At 32.9% G+C, this 24,549-nt stretch overlaps 1 protein-coding gene across 1 annotated transcript in view; it reads left to right on the forward strand.

Moving 5' to 3' along the window:
* LOC140444900 (uncharacterized) overlaps positions 1–24,549 on the forward strand; it is a 95,192-nt gene that overhangs the window by 56,211 nt on the left and 14,432 nt on the right. The gene's annotated exons all lie outside the window — the stretch shown is intronic.

Genomic DNA, 24,549 nt, shown 5'->3' on the forward strand with positions numbered 1-24,549 from the left:
TTTTTATGTATGGAGAGTTTGGTGTTGATAGTTGTGATGGAAACAATCCAAGGAGGAAGAGTGTTGACATTTGGTAAACAATAATAGGTATCTGGAAATTTGAATTTAAGTTCATTGAGGTAAAAATATTCCTAAAACGGTCTGAATTTGCATAGTGGTTTACAGAATTCATAGGATTTACCTGTATTGATGCCGCTTATGTTAGTGACAGTTGTTTTCTTTGAAATTCCAGGGGGACTTCTTCAGCTTCACAGTATCAACTTTCAGTAGAGCTAGTATAAAAGGCATCTACTATGGTTCGCAGAGCACGATTTTGTATTCGATCGAGTTATTTTATCAAATATGGTTTTGCTGAACCGTAAATAATACAATCGTAATAGAGTTTGGACCTGATCAATGAATTGCACATAAAAACTCCCCACGTGTTGTGTGCAATAGTTTTTTTAATGTTAAATTCAGATTGACAGGTACTTTTTAGATCACGAATGTGTTAATTCCAGGATAATCTGTCGTCAAATGTCATGCCTAAACATTTAATTTTCTTAACATATTTTATTTCTTTACTAAATAGTTGTAATTCTGGAGTGATATAACTTAGTGATCATAGACAAAGATGAACCAGTAAGTATAACTCTCTACACAATTCTGCTCTCGCTTAATTGTCTGTAATCGCCGATTACATAAAGCAATAAATGAAAAGTAGCTTAGAAGATAAAAAATCTCGAAACTTCTTAATTCAAAAAATTTAATTGAGGCAGTATGCCAATAGCTATATCAAAAATTGAATATTAAAGATTTGAAAACCATTAGATATGATTCGTACGTAGATAGTATGACAGTATAAAAGAGTATGCCAAAAATTTTACCACTTACTCCCAGCTTCTCCCTAAAACGCCCCTCGTAGAGGGTGGGGGGACGGAAAAAATCACGGACGAAACCAATAAAAAATGTAGCTGAGATAATTTTGAACAAAAATGTTTATTAGCAATTTTTGTGTAAAATGAACCGTTCTGTCAAAAACAACGCTTGAAGCAACCGTCGAATTAGTATTAACTCAACGGTAAAAATTCGATAATCTTTTTACCAGAGTGTCCTATCGACAAAAATCAAATTACGTTTTAAGGGCATAGGCGCAAAATATCACCTGTCAAAATGTTTAATGCATTTTAAATGTATTCATTTTTTTTTTCGAATCCTGAGAAAACAATAAGTATTTTTGAAAAATTTAAACGCAGAATGAAGGATTGCATATAAGACCGAAAGTCCTTTAGAATAACCAAAATGTTTCTTTTGAATGAGATATTTGAAATTAAAAGCCACACTAAATTTTCTCTTTCCGCACAAAAACAATTCCGCATAAGAATTTAATACCCTATTTGATTCTAACTTCACTTGATCCGTTTATGGTATTTTTTAGTAAAAATAATAAGTGTTTATTATTCGTCATATCTTTGTAGAGTTTCTTTATTATTTAACCACACGCCACTGCCGATGCAAGTTGCGTGACCTCTAGTTAATTTATACAAAGTAGTCTTTGTTATATTTTTATGTTTTTTGATAAAAAAGTCATTTGATTTCGTCATTGGATGTTGTCACTCTTCCTTCTGATCACTGACACCAAAAAAAATTGTTTTATATTATTATTAAATTAAAAATTGTGTATTTTCGATGGTCATTGATTAATTTACTTTCAATTTGATCAGTTTTGTAGGACAGAAAACTGGATATAGATAGAAATTGACTGATAGTTATTATAATACTCCAAAAATATTTACGGAAATAACATCTAAATCAAATCAATGATAGCAAATCATGCGTTGGCACTAAACAAAGTGATACATTTTTCTGTTAGGTTTTTTTCTTTCAATTTTGCAATATTTCACTATTTTACTATTGCACATTTGTGTTTATGTCGGAAGTTTCTCGTAAACAAAATATCTAGGTTGTTTTATCGGTAGTTAATTATATTACCAGCTTGCTCACTTTTCATTTAAACCACTGATGGTTACAAATGTAAAAAGCAGAAAAGAATTCTAGCTATGTATAAAAATACACAGTCTTTTTTACAAAGCAAAATTTTTATGAAATCGCACCTTCAATAAAACATTATTATAGGTATTTGCGTTGATTACTGCCAACTATAAACAAGAAACCAAACCAAAAGGATACCGCTCCATCTCGTTCGAAAGGCACCAACAACGCCAGAAAAAGATAGAAAGAAGTGAAGGTTACCGGTACAAGAATAAAGTCTTTCATTTTTACCACGATCTAGTAGTCCATGAACCGCATGACCTGGTGCGATCTCTCTGCTGGTCGTTCGTTTGTTTCTCCAAAGAGCTACGGGCGCTCCGGTCCAAACCGGTTTTTGCAGGCTACAACTACAAGATAAAGATAGGATTGAGAGTATACAAGGAGATTCGAACGGCTTATTAAATCCAGTGGTGATGTTTTTGTATTTTTGGGTGGAAGACAAAACTTATTTTTATTCAGTAAAATAATATGGGTTTAATGTGAACAAATATTTTACGCAATAAATAGTTTCGTGTTATAAGTAGAGAAAACAGTAGAACTAGTAGAAAACAGAGCAAACATGCGCGTATATATGCACAAAATTGGCGGAAATATGTAAACATTTTTAAATATGCCTAATATAATATGCAAATATGCAGACGTTAATTATTATTGTCTTTTGCATAAATTGTGCATTAAGAGAAGGTAAGAAGGTGTCTTTGGAAGCTGATTGACTAAAAATTTTATATTATCACGGAAAGGAAAGGAAGGGCCGGGAATTCTACGGCCACTCATCCATTCCCACTTCTCCACACTCTCATTTTGGAGAGTCTGTGGTTGAAAAGAAATGTAATAGTAAACATATTTATAAACAAGAATATAAATATTACATTTGCGAAGAAAAGGTTCATAAAAGTTTATAAAAGCAAATCCCTAAGTATTTCAGTTCCGGGAAAGTAAAACCCATAAAAAGTCTGTAATTGTTTATACACCGGAAATAAAGGTTTGTTAATGTTTATACACAAGAGACAACACAGCACAGCAGCTTCCGGTGGTCATCTTCTTTTTTTGCAGGTACCGTCTTTGGTCGAAGTACCCTCGACTTCATTATTCTCTAGGCCTTCAAGAACCTACAATCATTTGCCAGCCGTTTTTTTTAGTAGGGTGTATACCTGCGCCTACGTTGCGTTGGTACCACATGCAGTAGGGCAGGGAGTGACTCCGCGGTTACTATGGGTGCCTAAGTAGCTTCTGTGACTGCTGTAGAGTGGGAGCCTGGGTATATTGGGCACCTTATCATCAAGAGGGAAAGAAGGGTCTGGAATACTACGGCCGTTTATCCATTCCCAGGTTGCCTTACAGAGATATTTCGACCAACCAATTTGAAATACCGTCTGCGTGAAATGCGTCTTCTATCTTTGGTGGATTATCATTAATTCTTATATCAAATGAAATAAAACACATTTTAAAGGTGAAAAGGGTCCAGCCAAGAGTCTAGGTTCGTAGAACAGGAGCAAAGCCACGGCAAAAGACTCCCAGCTTATAGGCAACCCTGGTTGGCTAGTCGGTAGAGCTTTGGTAGTATTCGTAGTAAGTATTCGTGAAATGAACCGTACTTTATAAATCGGGAGAGACAAAATCCTGTTTCTGGAACTTTGGTGCTGGGATATTCGTATCAAACATTATCCTTCCATTATTCTCCACCAAGAACTCCTGTGCTCATGATTAAAGCCAGTAACTTTCGTACAGGGATCTTAAGGATGCTTGTTTTACCTCACCCCATATCACTATGCAAATCACATTCACAAAGGACATATAACGCCATGTTTTATTTATTCTATCTATGTATTAAAGCTGTATCACCATTTCTTTAAAAAAATATGTTGAATTTGTTGATGTTATTGCATCTTGTATTGCCCTTTGAACGGTACTCATAATCTTGAGATTCATCCTGTAAACACGAAGCCAGTTTGATTATTAGATATTTTATATTCCTCTTTTGTTGCACGTAAACATGATTGCTGTGATAAATGGTAAGAGGTTAGGTTGCAGAGGTTTTGTCCAATTTTCAATTATATCTTTTTTATGATCGATACCGTTAGCAAGACAAAACAGAGTGGGCTTTATAAAGAGCATAGTTGAGTCCATATCGAGCATGATATAAAATGGATTAGTTAATATTTTAACGGAAATGAATCGAGAAACACGAAATTTATAAGTCTTCAAACAATAATTTACTTTTGTGAGGTAATATTACATGTTAAAATGTTTATGTGTCAATTATGACAATTTGGTGAAATATCAATCATTACTTTGGAAATGATCTCGCAAGTAGTGGTCCAGAAATGGTACTCAAATTTATTTCAAAGAATCAATATTTGGATAAAACACGTTGTTCTGCAACGATTTAATCATGCTTTTTATTTATTTAATAGAATATGTTATCTTTTAATTATTTATCTCTTCTTTACTCCTCTTGTCGCGATCGTCCATAATATGTCAAAACTTTTGAATTTTCTGATGAATGGTTCCCATGATTTGGAAATGTAGATCCCATGAATCGCTGTTTACTGCTCGCAATTATTTATAGCGTGTGCTCTATTGGGAAATTTAATATGTAGCAAGCACTTGGTTTTCAGGTTATATAATGATCGTTGGCGTTACTGGTACAGGGTTAATAGCTGTGCAGCGAGGTTTAACACCGACTGTATATTAATAATTCCATGGAGCTCGAATATGTAGATGGTTCGGGCCTTCATATTTATTCAACATTTATGTATTTTGTATTTGAATATTGAATACTGAGTGAATGCAAAATAAAAGCCAATGTGCATTTATTATGGCTGGATTTAGTATAATTAGTCTTTATATCACCATATAGATAGTTTTATGGTGAGAACACTGTTCTAGATTCCAGTTTCTATATGTGACATGCAAATCTACGCTTTTATTATACATTCAATACATCTGTGCTAATTACAAACGCATTAAAATTTACTACATCGTTTATAAAAATGACGCACCTACTTATTTGAACCGTTGCAGTTGATATTTCCTGTAGATATAATAAAAGATGGTATGGAACTTGATGTTAGTATGGTATAATATTCACGGTAATAAATGTGAAAAAAGGTGAAAGCGAATATCAACATTTATCATATTTATTATCGGTAGATTCTAATAAATATGGAGAAGAGGAAGACTGAGAGTATTATTATCATAACCATCAACCTGTATGCGTCCACTGCTGGACATAGGTCTACCTCAGCTCTTTCCATCTGTCTCTGTCTTGTGCGGCTTGCATCCAGAGAGTATCAGATTATAAGTATTAGTATTACAGCATTGTTTTTCATCGACATATTTCTGAAGGACATTTTGAAGAACTTCCAAGGTGTTTTAGTTGCTCTTACGGACAGATTGAGGAAAATATTGATAACAAATTACCTAGAAGTGCCGTTGTTCCTCCAGAAAATTTGTCTTAGACGAATGCCATTCTGCCGTCAGGTAAGTTTTCGGCAGTATATTAAATAAGATTCTACTCTGTTTGTACTACCGATGATTACTTGCTAAATTTAAAAATATATTAATATGTTCATAGACGACTTTTATAATAGCCTTTCATTTTCTAAGGTTCTTCTTTGTCGAAAACCCATACAACTGGTATCTTACGAGAAGATCGTAAAAGAAATCCTGCTGCAATCGTAAAAGCCAAGTTAAAGAAAGGTTTCAAGTATACGTTTCAAAATGAAAAGATAAAATATCATTCCAAATTGATGTGTTATAAAAGTAAAACCTGACGAAGTAGACAATTACAAGTTTATGTGTGGCGTAGACTGCAGTGACCAGTTGATTAGTTACCATTAGTTACTCTTTGGAATGCATTTTAAATAAAAACAACACGTAGACACTCAGTTGTCGTTCTTTCAGTTTGGCGAAGAAACTGTAAAAGAATATTTGGGAATTGATAAAGATCAGCATCATGGAAAGAACTTTTTGAAGACTGGACCATTACATGGTGGCAAAAGGCGACGACCGGATCAACAAATAGCAAACAGGAATACTCATTCTGAAATGCACTTTCTCGATAAAATACCAAACCCAAGAGATCCAAATCAATCCTTTCATTTGAAATACAAACATTGTGCATTAAAACGTGCCCCAGCAGGCCAGCTCTTGTGTGAAACCTTGCTTCGAAGATTATCATAGACAATAAAGTTGTAGTTTTTAATCAATTCGTCCGTTCCCCATTCATTTTTCGTGTGACGGGAAACGCCGTCGTGTATGCAGCTCACGAAAATATACTTTGCTAGAGAGAAGACGGTATTTGCCGCTTCCCATGATTTAGCTTTAAGTTTATTTTCGATAAATTGATGTTCTTAAAAGATATGCATTTCTGAGAACACTTCGTTATGCCATACTGCCCGCGAACGTGTTAATTTGAGCAAATCGCCTTTTGAAACATTAGAAGGTAAGAATAGATACCGTATTACAAAACTGTACTTTCGGCATTAACATAAAAATGGAGTTTATTAACAAAATACGAATATTTTAATCTCAAGTAATTAATAATTTAAGTCCTGGAAACATAGAAACATATTCATTCTTAGAAATGAAACATTCACTTATAAAAAAGATAAATACAAGCCTTATAGGAACAGGTGTATAAGAGACGTTATTTATTAAATGAAAACCATTTGCCTATTAAATCCAGATAAAGAAAACGTTGTTTAGATTACACCTATATGCAGTATGTTAATCTCCGCTCTATAATTATGAAAATAATGAATAAAACTTTCTTTATTTGCAGTATCTTTAGTATAAAGTTACATATTATTACCAGTAGATGCAGAAAGCATTAAAATTGATAAACTCAGTGTTCTAACTGGTGAAATTATTCCAATAAGATTCTAATAGGAAAGGAGAATACAAAAAAAGGATATCTCTCTTACGAAATAAAGACAGTTTTTTGTATGTGATGTCCATTGTTCTATTATCAAAGTAATTATGATTGTCATAGCAAACTAATCAAACATCTGTTACTTTTTTAAAAGAAATATTTACCGGATAACAAATCCCTGTCTATTCCCGCTGTAATGACCGTCGGAAAATCGATACACAATTTACTATCTAGATTATAGTCAGCAGTAACGGCGAGGCCCTCTGGCGGTCTCTGAGAGGCATTACGGCAGTATTAATTACTCCAACGACTGGACTAACGGCTTTTCTCTTAATCCGAATTATCCGTACAAAATGAAGTGTTATCTACTTCGGTGCAGGCTCTTTGAATATTTACCTTAATACGTGGACCCCAACGCATTCGAAGGGAGGAGAGAGGTCATTTTTGCCATAATGGTTGCCGATTTGCATCGCTACATTGCAGAATTTAAATTGATGGAAGGGTTAACTGGTAATGGGAGTGCTGCAACGAGCGGATTCGGTTGTCCTTTACCAAAATTTACAATTTGGTAATAAAGGGGAGAGATATATTTACAGAAAAAGAAACAAGGGGAGCTTGGACTTTATATTTGGTTACACGTTGCTGTTTTACACGATGTTCTTATGAATAACGGACATATTTTGGAGATTATTAAGCTTGATGCAGGTTGCAACATTTCGACACTTTTATTAATCATATAAGTTATTTGAATTATCCAAACCTTATTAATTATTCATCGGAGCAATAGATCATAATCTCAAGAATTGTTCATCTCACTGTTCATATACGAACCCCTTCCCCTATCAGTTGGCCCACCTATGGAATTTGCAGTTTAAGTCGATTACCATCAACAAATTATACTCTGCATGCTTTTATAAGTTTCCATATTAATTAATATGGCGTTTTTATTAATATTTATTAAAAACATTACCCTTCCCAAATATTTGAATATTTTAGAAGAATCTCTTTTACCGATTATGGAACAGGGAAAGATTTTGTCTTCCAACAGGACGGCGTAAGTTGTTATACCTCAAAAAAGAGTTTAAAAGGATTGTAGACCATGGCATACCACTTCTGGAATAGGTTTATAACAGTCCCGACTTGTTTTCGATGGAGACTTTTTGTTGCGAAATAAAAAAAGTTTTGAGAAAACATTCTGCTAGGTCGTCAACGAATTAAAGGAAAAAATTGCAACAAATATGGCATTCGATTACATTAGAATTTTGTCATAACTTGGTAAAAACTATGCCTCGTTGGATGTCATTAAAAATAAAGGAGATATAACTCAGTGGTAAACTTTCACTGCCCTTTAATTTTTGTTATCTAAAATTTACTTTTTTTTATGAATCTAACGTGGGGCCAACTGATATGGAAAGGGGCTCGTATCTATTTTACAATTCCAAGTTCAAGAAACTTATATTTTTAATTCCTCATTGTAATAGTTTAGTTCATTTCCCATTTTTTCTTTGTACCTTACATTTCAATATTTTTTTTTTCGACATATTATTAAACTTGTTCCCTCTTCTTACCTATCTGGTATTAAGAATGCCGTAAAATTGAAATACAATACCTTCAAACAAATGATTTAAAAATAATATCTAAATGTTTATAGGTTTTTTTTTGTTAATGTCACCTACAAAGTATCCGTTGATAACGAAAGCGTAGCGACCACCTTGACCAAAATTATTTGTCGTATTTAAATCGTCTATTTAATTACAGAAAAGCAGGAACGATAATTTTGTAATAATTATACCTTTACAATGAATTCAACGGCGTAAAATGCGGGAAGAGATTAATATCTCGGGCAGGTGCGGGCTATAACCATTCAAACGGTTTGCTTTGCATCGGTGATGATAACTAAAAAATTGGGGTAAGGTAAAATACTATAATCAAGTTACAAAGAGTGAGAAGCTGTCGATAAAAGTTAAGAAATAGGCCTTGGGTAATGTCTTATTATATTGAGAAGGTGATGAAACTGAAGGTACTTAAAGCGAGCTGTTGATGAAAAAAACTTTCAAGATATTTAAGAAGAACCAGTTAGTGACTGTCCCATTATATAGATAATAGATTTTTTAGTGTAAAATTGTTAAATCTTTCTATTAAGTGATTTATGAATGCAAATAAACTAGTTAGTAGTGCTGTTGTTTTGTGAGAGTGAGAGTTTCTGCTCCGTATGTCACAATAGGAAGAACGCATTGATCAAATATCTTCCGTTTCATAGCTATCGGGATGTGGCTCTTAAAGATGTCTCTTAGTGAATGATTCTTGCTTATTCTGATTTCATGACCTAGATATATGTACTTTTCTGTCAATTCTACCACTTGATTTTGGATGATTAAGTGTTTGCTGGGAACTAAATTTGTCATAAATTTATTCTTACTGATGTTTATTTTTCGAACTTTTGTTGAAGATACGTTTTCTAATTCTTGTAGCATTTGTTGTGCTTCACGCAGATCTTCAGTAATAAGTACTATAACGTTGGCAAAACGCAGATGATTGAGCATTTCCCCGTCTATTTTTATTCCTCTATTTTCTTACTTTAGCATTTTAAAGGCTTATTTGAGGACCGTTATAAATAATATAGGCGAGAGAGTGTCTCCCTTTCTCACACCTCGCTTTATATGAATTTCTCTGTAGTTTTACACGCATTGTGGCGTGTTGGTACAATGTTTGTACTAACTTTGTAATCCGGTAGTCTATTCTACTATAGAAGTCAAAATAAGCTTTTTATGGTTGTACTTTTCATCGTACATACTGAGGTATTTGATATGTTTAGCATATTCTTAATATTTAGCAAACTACTTCTTTATATCGAATCACTGTGTTCTATACGGAAAATACGCATGTTAAGGTAGTGACTGGCAATAATATAATCTTTTTAAAGGTCAATTTTGACAAGCCAGAGATTTATGAAGCGAAAGTGCGCCTTTATGATGCGTAGGTTTGTTATTATTGGTTTCGCAATTACATCGTATAATACACACGTTATTATAAATGCAAATTGAAGTCTTATTCAAAATTAGCAATGGCTTCGAATGAGTTGCTCACTATACGATTAATAATCCATAACAAATTCGAATCACTTTTAATTTATATCATGTCGGAAATCTCCATAATCTATTTTTTTAATTTAACAATTATCTTAGCCTTGGAATAAAAATCCTCACGTGGCAATTATTGTGTGAAATATAGAACTATATTGGACACGTTTTTAAAAGACTTGATTAAATTTTCAAACGATTAAAGTTGTGCTTTACGGCACTATGTTCCGAATTGGTGACTACTTCGCATCAGTTACTTATGGAGTAGTCTTCTAGTCCTAGTCTATAATCTGATTTTAATTCATGTGTCAAGCATGCGTTTTCGAAACAGTGACCTGTTTTTATTTAGTACAAAACCCTCAGATGTTTGTAGTTCATTTTAGAACTTAATAGATTTATGAATTCATAAATCCTATTTATATTCCCGTTGTATGATTAAGGAACTGTTCGGTACAACTACAAAGTTTTTCCTTCAACAATGTATAAATATCTAGTGTCTCTAATACATTACTAACTATCTCTATATACGCCAATATAGATAAAATACTTTGCAAATGATTTTAGAATTATCTAGACTAGCAGTCGTGGGAAAGAAATAAGTACTTTAAAATATAAAATTTAGTAATTTTGATAATTCGGAAAGATAAATTAATGAAAAACAAACACTTAACAAATGTTATGCCTATTGATATATCCATTAACGGCTTTAATATTCGATTAGAATATCTATTTATCGACTATAATTATCGACAACTTAATCTGTTCAGATATATTTGATCTATATACCTAAGCTAAAGGAAATATAGTCAAAAAATATGTCTACGCTAAAAATAACTCTTGTGCATAATTAGTAGTAAATAATGATTCTATTTAGATATTTTTATATGATATATACCTCTTCAATGAGTCAAATTTATCTAACCCATCCATTAGATAGTAGTCTTCCATTGTATTTTTGCGATTATTAAAAGCATTATAAGTTATTAAAACATTGGTATATTTCCAGAGTGCCTAAAGACATCCATTATTATTCCTCTTCATAAGGGTGGGGAAAAATCTAATGTCTGCAACTATAGACCCATTGCCTTACTACCGATCCTATCCAAAATTATTGAGAGACTTATAAAAGCTCGACTTATGTCCTTTCTCGTTGAAAACTCAGCTTTCAGCTTTTTATCTAATAAATGTACCAGCGATGCTATGTTTTCTATACTACATGAGGTCTATCAAGCACTAAACAATAATCATACTGCCTCTGTTTTTTGTGACTATGAAAAAGCTTTTGATTGTATAAGCACAACATTTTGATAAAAAAAAACTAAATTTTTACGGAATTCGAGGAATTTCTTTGAATTGGATCCAATCTTACTTGAGGAATAGAAAACAACTAGTTAGAACAAATGACTCTAGTCATAAAAGCATTGCATGTGAAGTACCACAAGGTTGAGTACTGGGTCCTCTACTTTTCCTTATCTTTATAAATGACATCACTAACTTAAAAATCGATGGAAAATTTTTTCTGTTTGCTGATGATACCAGTATTAACTGGAGGAACTCTAATATTGCTACTCTTCATGCAAATTATAACTTCTGATCTACTTAAAATAAAAACCTGGCCCGACTCTTATTTACTCTTTTTTAACGTGAATAAGACAGTAGCATTATCCTATAAAGGAGCTCTGCAACCCTTGCTTCTTAATACCAGACATATCAGTATCGTTGATTCTGTAAAATTTCTTGGTATTTTTATAGACAGCAACCTCAAATGGTCCTTTCATATCGATTTGTTAAGTAAGAAACTAGCCTCAGCCTGCTATGCAATAAGATTGTTTCGAAGGAAATCAATTTAGCATCTTCCAAAATAACATATATTTCTTTGTTTGAATCTCATCTTCGATATGGCCTTCCTTTTTAGGGTTCTAGTACAGCTGCTCAATCTGATGTTATTTTTAAATTACAAAAAAGAGCAATATCTTTTTGGCCTCAGTAGAATAACACATTGCTGAAACTACTTAAAAAATTGAGGAATTTTAACTCTTCCCTCTTTATTATTTTTTTGACTTTTTGTAAGCTTTGTCCATAAAATTGTACAATTTTCAGTGACAATAAAGCATATTCTATTCTATTCTATAAAAATCTGGCTGTTGACACTTAGCCTTGATATTGTAGGCAATACAGTGACGTAGCGGGGGACAAGGGGGGTTTCCACGGGGTTCCGGACATCTCCCGAAATGTTATCAAATCTTGTTGATTTTAAAATTTAATTATAAATTTGACAATTTTATTTTAAATTTAACAAATATATTGATTTTTCTGAAAGTTATTGTAAACGAATAATGTGTTTTATTTACAAAACCTTTTATTAAGAAGTATCTTCATCATCATCTAGCCTCAACAGTCCACTGCTGAACATAGGCCTCTTTCTCGTATTTCAATCCCCGTCTACCTTGCGCCACTCTTTGCCCATCGCCCATTCGTCATTCTAGCTGTGTCCTGCCCAGCTCCAGCCTAGTCTGGCTATCATTTGATGACGTCAGTGACCTTGGTTCTTCTATTTAAACTATTTTAAATAGTTTAAATTTAATAGAATTTGGGTAGATGGATGCTATCGGAGGGCATACTCTAAAAAGAAAGATGTGGCCTACTGGAAAGTATGCTTTATATTTTATAATGAAGCTTTTGGAGCAGGCAAAGGTAATCACGAAAACTGTGAGCTGTTTTAAACGATGGAAATGCGTAATCGAAAAATTAGATAAAATTGTAAAATTTTCAGTGACAGTAAAGCATATTTCTGTTCTATTGGACAAATTATCGTTTTAACACTTCGATATTGACATGGAGATATTGTATATTGGATATTGTTGTAATATTGAAGGAAACATCCATTATTGACAAAATGTATCCTTACTTTAACGATCTCTTGCACTAGACAAAACGATCTGTATAATATCGTAAAAAGAATATCCTAAAAACGTTTATTTGGTACGTTTTCTTCTTCTAAATTATTCGTAACTTTTATTTAACACAAACTTATTGAATAATTCAGTATCAAGGCCAAATGTATTTGCTATGTGTACCGATTTTTCATCGTGTAAGTTTTATATGACCTGCTGTTAACACTCGATGAAAGGAAGAAGTTAAATAAAATAGCGAATCAATATCAAGCGGAAAAGATGCCGTGCATCGAACAGTTTCCGTAAATGTGCAATTTGGAACGAAACTTTCAAAACAAAATGAAATTCGCTCGCTATATCTCTTTTATCTACAAATTAGAAAGAATTAAGTCATCTTTGAATGACTGATTTATGGCTGTTTTCCAAGTAAAAAGAGAATTTTAAGACGGATTTGAGTCTACTGGTACAAAAAATCGATTTAAGTTATGTAAAAATTGATGTTACTTTACTTTACTTGACGGAAAAATATAGTTCTGATTTTCAAATATCGATATAATAGATAGATCTAACAAACACCTAAGAAAAGACACAAAAACAAAGAATCTATAAATCTATAGACACATCTAAAACGATAAGACTACTAGAAACAACAGAGATGAAAATACTCAGACGAATATCAGGGAAAAGTCTGTTGGATAGGGAGAGAATCGAAAACACAAGAAGATCATGCAATAAAGAAGACATAGATGGATGGTGGACAAAAAGAAGTAGTGGCAGGCCAAGAAAAAGATGGTGCGATAATTTAAACAATTTAGGAGGCTAATATTGAAGAAGAAACAGGCTTTAAAGCCTACATACAAGAAGGAAGAAGAAGTTATGAATGATGTACCTACTCAAGTACATGATAAGTTAAATAAACCAAGGGAAGCAAAGATAATAAAGACTGATGATCTCTAAAAAATAAAAGAGTTAGAGATAAAATGAAAAAGCCCGCCTTAGGGCGCTCTATATTTGTGAAAAAGGAAGATGAAAAGAAAATACAACACCAGAGAATTGGAAGTGTTGAATACTTTTCATAAAGACGTAACTTGAATTGACACAAAAATCTTAACGATTGGAAATTTTTAAATGCACATTTAATTTTATAAAGAATTACGAACATCTATTTAATGAATATTTGGCATAAACTAATAAAAAATGTATTCGTGAATCGCTTTGTAAGTGCGTAATTGAATTCGCCAAGAAAAATCCGTTTTGCAGCTGTGCCTAGTGAGCACCAACCAATGAATAATTCTGTATATGATAAGGAAACGTATGTATGTATAAATCAGGTACAGAGCAAGGTCAACGGTATAAACAATACTTCCTAAGTAAGGCTGGGTGTCCTTTCACGATCTCTCGCCAGGCGCAAGCCCGGAAATGTTGCAAAACTCTTGTGTCCTCACGTTCTCTTTTTGTCAAGGATCGGGTAACGCTGCCGGTACGTGATATTCTTACTACATCCATGTTTAATATGAGATAACTATAGATGTTTGTTGTTTGGACGATTACCGAATTTTTAAATAAGCTTGATGTAAAATAGGGAAAATACTTCGATCACGTACCGCGTGTCCTTATACTTGATTGTTCACAGCACAGGGATGAACTCGGACGAAATATATAAGAATGTAAGTTTAGTATTACATCCTCGTGACGAGAAAACTAACAGATTATACATTTCTATGCACATCACTAGACGTTAATATTTACCTTTTGTGTTAATATTTTAGAAAAAACTAAGTACAAACCTCAGTATTTTGCGCATTTTTAGAAAAGTTATTAATAATTTAAAAAAATCTTTTCAAGCCATTTTTGCAATAATTAAGCAAACAATTCACAAAAAATAACTTAAGAAAATTTCATTTTAAAGGGTTTTCTTAGGTTTTTCAGCAAAAAAGTATTATATTTGATGCACACTTAAAATCAAACGGAGATTTTAAGGTAAGATGGGGCAAGTGCGAACGAAAAAAATTCATAGTTAATATTCATTTAACTACAAAAATTGCCTCTTTCAAATTAAGATTTTTTTAAAGTTCTGTCGTATAATTGTGATTATTAACCGACCAATTAAAACTATTTAGATAACAAAAATACATTACCTTTGCCTATACATTTTTTTTTCGCAAGTACATGTTACGCACTTGCCCCACTGATCCGGGGTAAGAGCAGAATGTGCCATTATTTTTGCTAATAATAATAAGTGTTCCATACGGGGCTAGTGCAGAAATCCTACATATATGTAATTTTTATTCTTTATGCTTAACTTTAATAAAATATTAAGAAAAAAATGCTACGAAATATTTTTTAGGAGAGAGTCAAAACAATTTCAGATATTTCGACTAAAAAATATTTATTTAAAATAAAAACATAAACTAAACGTACCAGAATGAATAAATCCTGTTAACAGTAACAAAAAATAATAATAATTGGAAAAAATACTTATGCTATGCTTCAAACACTTCAGGTGCAGTCTCAAAAATATACTTTTCGTAATCAGCAGTTATTGATATTTTTGGAACAGGTAGTTTTGTTTCTATGTCCGACAGTAGAATAGTGCAGACATCGTTGGGTTTTAAAATAAAATGGCACTTATTTGTGAGCCTTTTCAAGCCTGTTACTTCGGCTTCATCACCATTGATCAGTTGTTTCACCAAACAAACATATTTGAACATTTTCTTTTTTCCAGGAAAATTTACTAATACAAAATCCCCAATTTGTATTTTGGTAAATGTAAGTTTGTCAGTAGGGTTTTTTTCATCAAACTCTTCAAAAATCACTTTTGCTTAGCTCGTCAAATTCAACAATTCTGTTTTCGCTTGAATCACTGTACCAAGAACTATTATCATTTTCGGAACTGCTTTCAGCAATTTTTTTTTTGTAAATCTTTTTAATTTTTTTTTCCGGTTTATATTTTTTTGTTGTATTTGAACTTAAAATTTTTTCAACATCGGCTCTTGTTATCACCTCTGCACCCAAGCACACGCGTTTTGTTTTCTTCGAATTAGAATTGTTTTCACGTTTGGTTGACCTCAATAACAACTCTTCGAATGAAACATCCAGAATCTTCTCAGTTTCGTGAAATGTTTGTATATCTGTCGAGCTGGAAGTTGACTGTGCTTCGACTGTGATTGGATTTTCATTATTTTTTGCTGATGTACTAGGCAAAGTTAAGTCAGGACCATCAAACCTAGCCACGTTACGGGTTTTTTGCCAACGTTGGAGAGCCACTGGGTCAAATAAATCTTGCTGAATAATATTCCTATTCAGCGGAACTATTCCTGCTTTAATGAAACCACTCACTAATATTTCGGGCCTGGTTTCCTGCCATATTTCTCCTATCATCTTGGAAAACATACTTTTTGTTACAGCGGCCCCCACATTTCTTCTCTGCCATTCAACAAGTTTAGCATCCCAACGGGTCTTCAGTGATTTAAATACACACAAATCTAAGGGCTGGAGTACATGACTGGTGTGAAGAGGGAGCTTAAGTATCGTAATATGGTTTTCAATAGCTATATTTATGACATCTGCTCCAAGATGACTCGCGTGTCCGTCGTAAATTACTAATACCGGTCGTTCTGAACCAATAAACTTTAAAAAACTGTTTTCAAAATAGTTTCTAAATACAGTTGTCTCCATCCACCCTTTAGAAGTGGCAGCGTAGGTAGTATCTAAAAACTCCGTGCCACGCGGAGCAGTCCACTGGTCCCAAACATGTTTACCTTTGAAGACAATAAGCGGAGGTGCTTTTTTGCCACTTGCGCTGCAGCACATAAGAACAGTTGTATTTTGTTTGCCAGGCCCACTAATAGTTCTTGTGGATGGAGCTCCCCTTTGTCCGACAATTTTTGTTTTTGACGGATCTGTGCAAAAACTGCTTTCATCCAAGTTCCAAATTTGCGACGGGCGTTCTTGTAAACCAAGTTCTTCTATAACGTTTTTAAGTAAATAAAAATAGTTGTAGATCAGGAATGGGTCAAGGTTTTTTTTTTCTAGCAAATTCAACACTCTGGGGTTTTTTAATAGAGGTTATGTCTACGCTTGAAATTAAGAAACCAATCTTCTCCTGGTTTACCATCTTTAAACTGTGTCTTAATGTTATTCTCTTTGACGAAGTCAGCTACAACCTGCAACACTTTTTTTCTAGAAAGGCCAAAACCCTATTTTTCCATAGTACGAAGGCCATTTGCTAGTTTTTCTTCTTCCTGTTGAGGAATGTCCTGAGTTCTTCCATAGCTGGAACTTTTTTGTCCTCTCCTACCTTTAAGGTGATCATGGAGAGTACTTCTTGGAATTGTGTACACTTTAGTAGCTCGGTATAAAGTCATTTGCCCAGATTTAATTGCCGACAGTGCAATTTTTAAACTCTCTTTCGTATATCCTTTGCCCCAGCTACTTCTGCGAATGTAATTTCTCACCATGGTGGAACTAAAAGCATAAAGAAAAACTGTGTGAGATTTGGGGCAAGTGCGTAATATGTGCCGCTCTTACCCCACAATTTTATCCGCACTAGCCCCGACTTTAAAAATACGTGGGGCAAGAGCGGTACAACAATAAAAACTGTCAAAAAGTAAATATTTAAAAAATATATTATGTTTATCATAAACTATTGTGCCTAAGATACTTACCTACCAAAAATAATATAAAGATGTTCACAGATTCGGTAGATATAAATGGATTAATTTTTATCAGTGACCTTGCTCGAGAAGTTGCAAAACACAAGTGACACTACCGTACCTATAACATCAGTGAAACGTAATAAAGCAGCTCGCTGTTGTTAAAGACTGTTGTCACGGGTATTAAAGATACCAAATAATAGATGGCAGCCCATATTTCAAAAGTGATAGGTTTTTATGATAATGTTCTGCACTTGCCCCGATAATGCACTTGCCCCATCTTACCTTACATTGTTTATAAGTAAAAAAAGATTGTTTTTACATATGTCAAAATGTTTATGACATATTGCTATCATCAAATTTGTCAAAAGCAGTTATTAGATATCTGTATCAATGAGTATTGTGGGAAAATTGTTGTTCTCTGGTTTATATTATCTGTGCAATATAAAAGAATGTCTAGGTGTCCGTATATATCTCAGAATTTTTTTTTCTCCTTACTTTGCTTTTTTTATCTACTGACGTCGTGTATTATGATGTCGTTTATTATATTGATATACTGACTATAATTATTAATAATCTTTATTCCCTCATTGTGGGTTTAGCGAACCGGTACCTTAAAACAAACGATACGATTGCACAAAACAACAACGAACTCATTAACTCTGAATTCGAATTCAAAAACTTGATTAACGGTCTCTAATATCTCACGATTTAGATTTTTTAACAGGAAACTAGATCTCAGCGCAACATAATTGATGATTTACATCCATTTAGGAAAAAATGAGGCCAGATCGTATTCCATTACGAGCTATTATGAACGAAATCTATCAAAATAAATTATCCTTTTAAACGAATTACCGTACGATTTCTTATAGATGGGAAACAGCTCGTTGCAAAACACCATGAGAGGCAGCGTAACCCTTGATAACATTGCTGTTAGATAATCCCGGTGTTATATAACGGTCAAATTGAGCTGTTGGAGCTACGGAATGCTTGAATATCAAGTAAAAAATAATGCACCGAATTAACTATTTAAATGGCAGTCGTGACTGTGATATAGAATGATAGAAGTTGTTTTTTAATTAAATTTAGAGGCCAATAAGTAAATTGGCTGGTTTGTTACATAAAATAATGGCCATTATGTGGCACAAGAGTTTATTGTTTATTTAGACTATTAAGACGAAAGATTTACGACTCCGATTAGACAACAGGAACTCTAAAGAAATAAATTCTTTATGTAGAATATAAATGTAGATATTGTCACTTATATACAGCGCTACCTTGTTGATCGTACATTCATTCGTACATAAGAGAATGCGAAAATAAATGTATAAAATGTGGAAGTAATTAAAATGATAATTTTATGTTTAATTTTCTTTTTAACCGACTTCTACATTGAAAATTCAAAACGTAAAAACGAAAATAACACTAACGAAATTATACTCCAGTTGTCAGAGACGACGAAAATGCCAATAATCCTATAAAAATCACACTAACACGCTAAATTTAGCTGAGAATGTCAATTTTGACACCCCAAAAAGATGCAAAACAGTTTAGCACCTTTACCACCCTAAATCCCCTCTTGTTTTTTTCATTGATGTCGCATTCAAGGTCCAAGATTCAAATTCCATAAAACAAAGTCGAAAAAACATAGCACCTCGCCAACCTAAGTCTTAGTTCCAATTTTAAATCCCTTGTACATAGCACTCTTCTCATTTTGTTGAAATTTGCTCTAGCCTTTTCTATTCTGATTTTGATCTCTTGGATGTAATCATTTGTGGAGTTAATCGTTATTCCCAGATATGCATATTTGTCCACTTGTTCGACGTTGGTTCCGTTTATTAGAAGATTCTCATTCTTTCTTTTAGTTTTCGATATTCTCATAAATTTCATCTTCTTGATGTTTATTGTTAGACCGTACTATTTTCCATACTCTGCTATTCTGGTCACCAGTCTCTGGAGATCTTCAATATTTTCGGCTAAGATCACAGTGTCGTCCGTATTTCTAATGTTGTTAATGGGAACTCCATATTTACCTTTATTACAGCTGTTTCGCCCTCAAGAGGTTTGTTCAGGATCTCTTCGGAGTAGGCATTAAAAAGAATTGGCGACAATACGCATCCCTGTCTCACTCCACATCTAATTTTAATTTCTTCTGTTCATTAATACAGCTGTTCGTTAACACGTACTTTTGCTCGCTGTTTATAGTATAAATTTGATATGATCCTGAGGTCGTTGTAGTTAATCTTCTTTGATTTCAGGACACTCATTAATTGGTCATGTCGTATTTTATCGAATACTTTATTATAGTCAATAAAACATGCGTATATATCTGGATTGACGTCCAGGCATCTTTGTATCAGTATATTAAGTAAAAAAGAGCTTCAAGCGTTCCTAGGCCTTTGCGAAAACCAAATTGTGTATCATTAACGTCTATGTCCAGTTTGTCTAGTCCGCGAATGTGTTATTAAACGGTATTGCCTTTTTCTTCTTCTTCTTCCTATGCCGTCACCATTAACGGAGGTTGGTGACCACAGTTCTAAAAGTTTCTCTCTTTTGCAACATGGAATAATTCGTCTACAGTCATGTTTGTCCTTGTCATTGCCTTTTTAATATCTTAGATTCTTTCGGTTTGATAGTTTCCTGTTACAGAAGATTTTCCAATAGTTCCTAAATATCGAGTAGTGTTTTCTTTGGCTTTTTTCAATTAATACTTTGTTCCAAAATCCTTAACATATATTCAAAAATATTAGTAGATAATCAAAACGAAATATTTTAACGATCCCTAGAACGAAAATCTTGAACATAAATGGTTGTTGTGGCACACATAAACACCGATATCAATAGTAGAGTAATCAAACCAGTTTAATAGAGATAACACATCTCTTTGCAAGAGGGGTAGACAGATAAAAGAATGATAAATTACGTGTTTGTGCGTGTGAATATATAAGATATTAGGTTCAGTTTACCGTTTTAATCTTTTGGAATTTACCCTCGCGTAACTGACAATTTTGAATTATTGCTCTCGCTTATTGAGTTGGCTTTCTGTTTATTTTGCCGCACGTGTACAGGATGATTCGACGACTTCATACAATACACCTTTTATGTTGACTGAGAGAGGCAGATATATTTACATTATATAAAACAATACCTACTGTTTTCCTAAATTTTCATTAAAAAAAGCGATACAATAGGCGGTACTGTAATGTAATAGTTACTGTAATAATAGTAGTTGTAAAAACATTTAGCAGTCAAAACCATAAAAACGCTGTCTTGACGCATCATAAATCGATTTAAGAATGAATGAAGAATTGATCTAAGTTGGCCATTTAGAATTATTTTAGTAATTAGATTTTAATTAATTTATTGACTTGTCTTTGAGTCTAATAAAGGTATTGCATAATTGAGTATAATTGAACGAATACTTATTTTCTAAAATGTAAAATCTGTTTATGGAGTTTTTCGTTCTGCGAAAGATTTGACATTTATATTTTCTTACTTATTGGGCAATACCCTTTAAGTACTTAAATAGTAATCTAATAGAGTGCCCTGTATATTAATTTTAAATAAAGGATTTATATTTGTAGGATCATTTCTTGTATTAGACGCTAGTGTGTATATTATTTGTTTATTCGTTGCAAAGCTAAATATTTACATATTCTGATATAACTTGGTATCAACTTGAGATCGGTGAAACAGATGGTTTAGAACACTCGACGAATAGATTAATTGGTCAATAATGTGCAATGTTTATTATTTGTTTGACTAGCTTTTCTAATTTTAGTTTATATATTGAAATAGCATAACATCAGACGTTTCAGCGTCCAACATCGTTAGTTCTTGATTATAGTAACGACAAAAATGTATAGTATTATATCAAAGAATCCATCTTGTGTTTATAAATGAAACAAAAATTGTTTTATTTGAAAAAATAATATTTAGCAGGTAGATTGTAGTTTGTACAGTAAAGACCTTCGCACATTGTGCCCTATACCTTGTTTGTGCCTTTCGAATACACTTTAACAACCACTGCCATCCACTTTTAATTTAATAGGTACTTAAACATTTTCCTTGCTGTTGTTCGGACCTTTCTGAGACTTTTTGCAGTTATTCTAACCGGTTTTCAGTACGTAGTTCTTTTTAACCTTCGGCAGTAGAGCCTGTAAGTGGATCCAATTCCACAATTTCCAGTTGACTGAATCTTGGTTCTTCCTCGTCCTTACTTGTTGATGAAACCTAGTTGTTACCTGGTATCCAGAGTTCTGTCGTCATTAACATCCACTCAGTCGTGCCCACCTAACAGAATTCTCGACCACAACTCAGCATAACAAGCCGCTCCATCACGATAAGGTTTCATGGTTCTCGGAATACTTAAGCAAGCTTGCAAGAAACTCTTCTTGACGGTTAAAACGAAAAACGGACTATTTATCTCTAAAATAAATGTTATAAAATAAAAATTAAACATCATATTGGTTATACTCACCGATTTCATTGAATATTTTAATATCCACGTCTTTAACCTACACTAAACAACAATATTTAGGTTATATTTTTGATTTCGCGATAACCTACAACATAATAAAGAACTACAATAGACACAATTTATTTTTCAGATAACTTTTTATTCAGTACTTTGTTTGGCAAATAAATATTTGATATTTTATCGACATTATTCTTCAGATACACAGGAAAGTTCATTAACCAAACACATTCTATAGCCTATAAAATATCCAGCTAATTATCCTACAATTTAAGTTTAAAACTTATGTGCTAAAAATATTGCCAAGTATAAATGCAACGATTTAACAAGCATGGATCTGGTTCGAATGCATACAGCCGTAAACAAGCAGTGGGTGAGCGCGGTAGGGGAGGTGGATAAAAAACAAAATTCAAAAATTGAGGATTCTGATTGAGGAAAAGCGACAATAACATGCAAACTCATTGAATTGTGCGTGTGACAAATGCCAATCGACTGGGTCGTGACAGAAGGCGCCTCACGTGAGCAGAATACTGGGATCGATTATTGTTTTAAACATGGCTCGATAATTCTTTTGAAATTATCAGATGCGCCAATTGATTGGACGGTGCCGGTATTGTTTCGGTCTTTTTTAACGGAATGATAAATCAACGACACAGTCGGGGTATGATTGGGTCTCTAATATTGGAAGTTTATATTATCATCAAGGCCTTTTTAATAATATTTATGATTCGTCTAAATCATTATCCTGTTTTCTTTATTTCTTCTTGGCACTATGTTCCCGTTAAATTTGTGACCAATGCTGAAATTTATTATATATAAAAAACAAATACTTATTTCTACCATTAAAATATAAAAATACTTTAAAGTTATATGTAGGAAAAAAATTATACTATAGTTTTGGCTGAGTTGTTTTTATCACAATAATTATAAATAAATAAAGCTTTAAACGAATTAGGTAATTGTTTACGGTATATTGAACGAGAAACTGAAATTGTTAATAAAATCATAATCTTTTTATTACATACAGGAAGGTGTAATCTCTAAAGCACATCATATAAACTAAACGCTGATTAATTTTCTGCATTTTCTAGCACCTAATAATCAACAAATCCAAGGTCGTCGTAATCAAAATTAATATAACACTCTAACGAGCCTTTGAAACATAAGGTGTGTAATCTTCACTTTCGGTTTTAATTTAATTAGGCGGCGTATCCTTTTAGGCAATTTGCCAGAGGCGTCTCGAAAGAAAGACGAAAATTCACTAAGGGAAACTTTTGAAAAGGAAAAAAGTATAATATTCTTTATGCGTTGTTGGAAGTTAAAAATTGTAGAACACATTGTAGTATTAAACTTTCTATAGAATTTTTCGTATAAAAAAGAGTACACGTCATTAAAGATTTACGACTTCAGAACCCCACAGCGTTACCAAAACTTCAGAATAGTTAATAAGTGAGGAATTTTCAAAATGTCAGAATCTACATGGTACTCTGTTCACTTTGCCCGTTTTACAGAAGATATCTGACTATAATAAAAATTGTTTCGTGTAAAAACCTGCGATGGTAAAACCAAAGGCTTGATTAACACTTTTGTTTTGCGTTTGGCTTAATATATTTTCTCAGTAGTCCTCCTCAGGCGACATCTTCCACAATTATTGATATGCCGCATATTTGTTTTCTTAATATTATCAATATCTTTTCCAGCAATTCCTGTATGCTCCGTTACCCATAAGAAAATTGCGTTGTTGTGCTTGGTAGGTTACCTAAAAATAGATTAATTCATAAAGTTCATAAGCTTGATTGAATGTCGTGTCTAATAAATTTGCGGAAGCAAAAATTAGAGTCTAAGGGTTCGTCTTACTTCAACTTCAATAATGTCTTCATTTTGATCTCTGGCTAGGTTCTGGAATGTTGCTGTAAATTAGAACGGTTGAATCTTTTTAACTGTACAGCCACATCTACATTTAAACGTCTTATCAAGAATACATAATTATTTATACCTACCTGGTAGCTATCACGAAATTGTCAGAATTTAAAATAAATATTTCATATATTCTATAGAAGATTTATTGTAAATTTTTGAGAATTTCTTTCTACACTCTGGATATTTTGTATACTTACTCTGAATCTTTTTTTATAATTTAATGTATTTTATAATCATTAAAAGAATCTGACAACCTAGGTATTATGTGCTTTGGAATCCTACAGTGCTATTATTTAATAAATAGTACCAATATCTCTTGGAAAACGTTAATTAATCAATTTTTTAAATATCAAGATTATGAAACCACAATATTGAACATAAATAATTACCCAATTGAACACAATATAGATTAGGTTAGGTTAGGTTATGTTAGATTAGTCACCTCGTCTTGATGCTTTTGTTTCTTGCACCAGTCATAGGTCGCTGATTTTTTCCTTGGAGAACAAGTTTTATCCTTGAGGAAATCCACTTTTCTATACTTTTTTGAAGAACCACCCAGAAATCTGGGACAAATGAAAGTTTCGCAAATAACATTTTATTAAGTCTATTTAAA

The sequence above is a fragment of the Diabrotica undecimpunctata genome, chromosome 7 (assembly GCF_040954645.1).
Source record: "Diabrotica undecimpunctata isolate CICGRU chromosome 7, icDiaUnde3, whole genome shotgun sequence".
Classification (NCBI taxonomy): domain Eukaryota; kingdom Metazoa; phylum Arthropoda; class Insecta; order Coleoptera; family Chrysomelidae; genus Diabrotica; species Diabrotica undecimpunctata.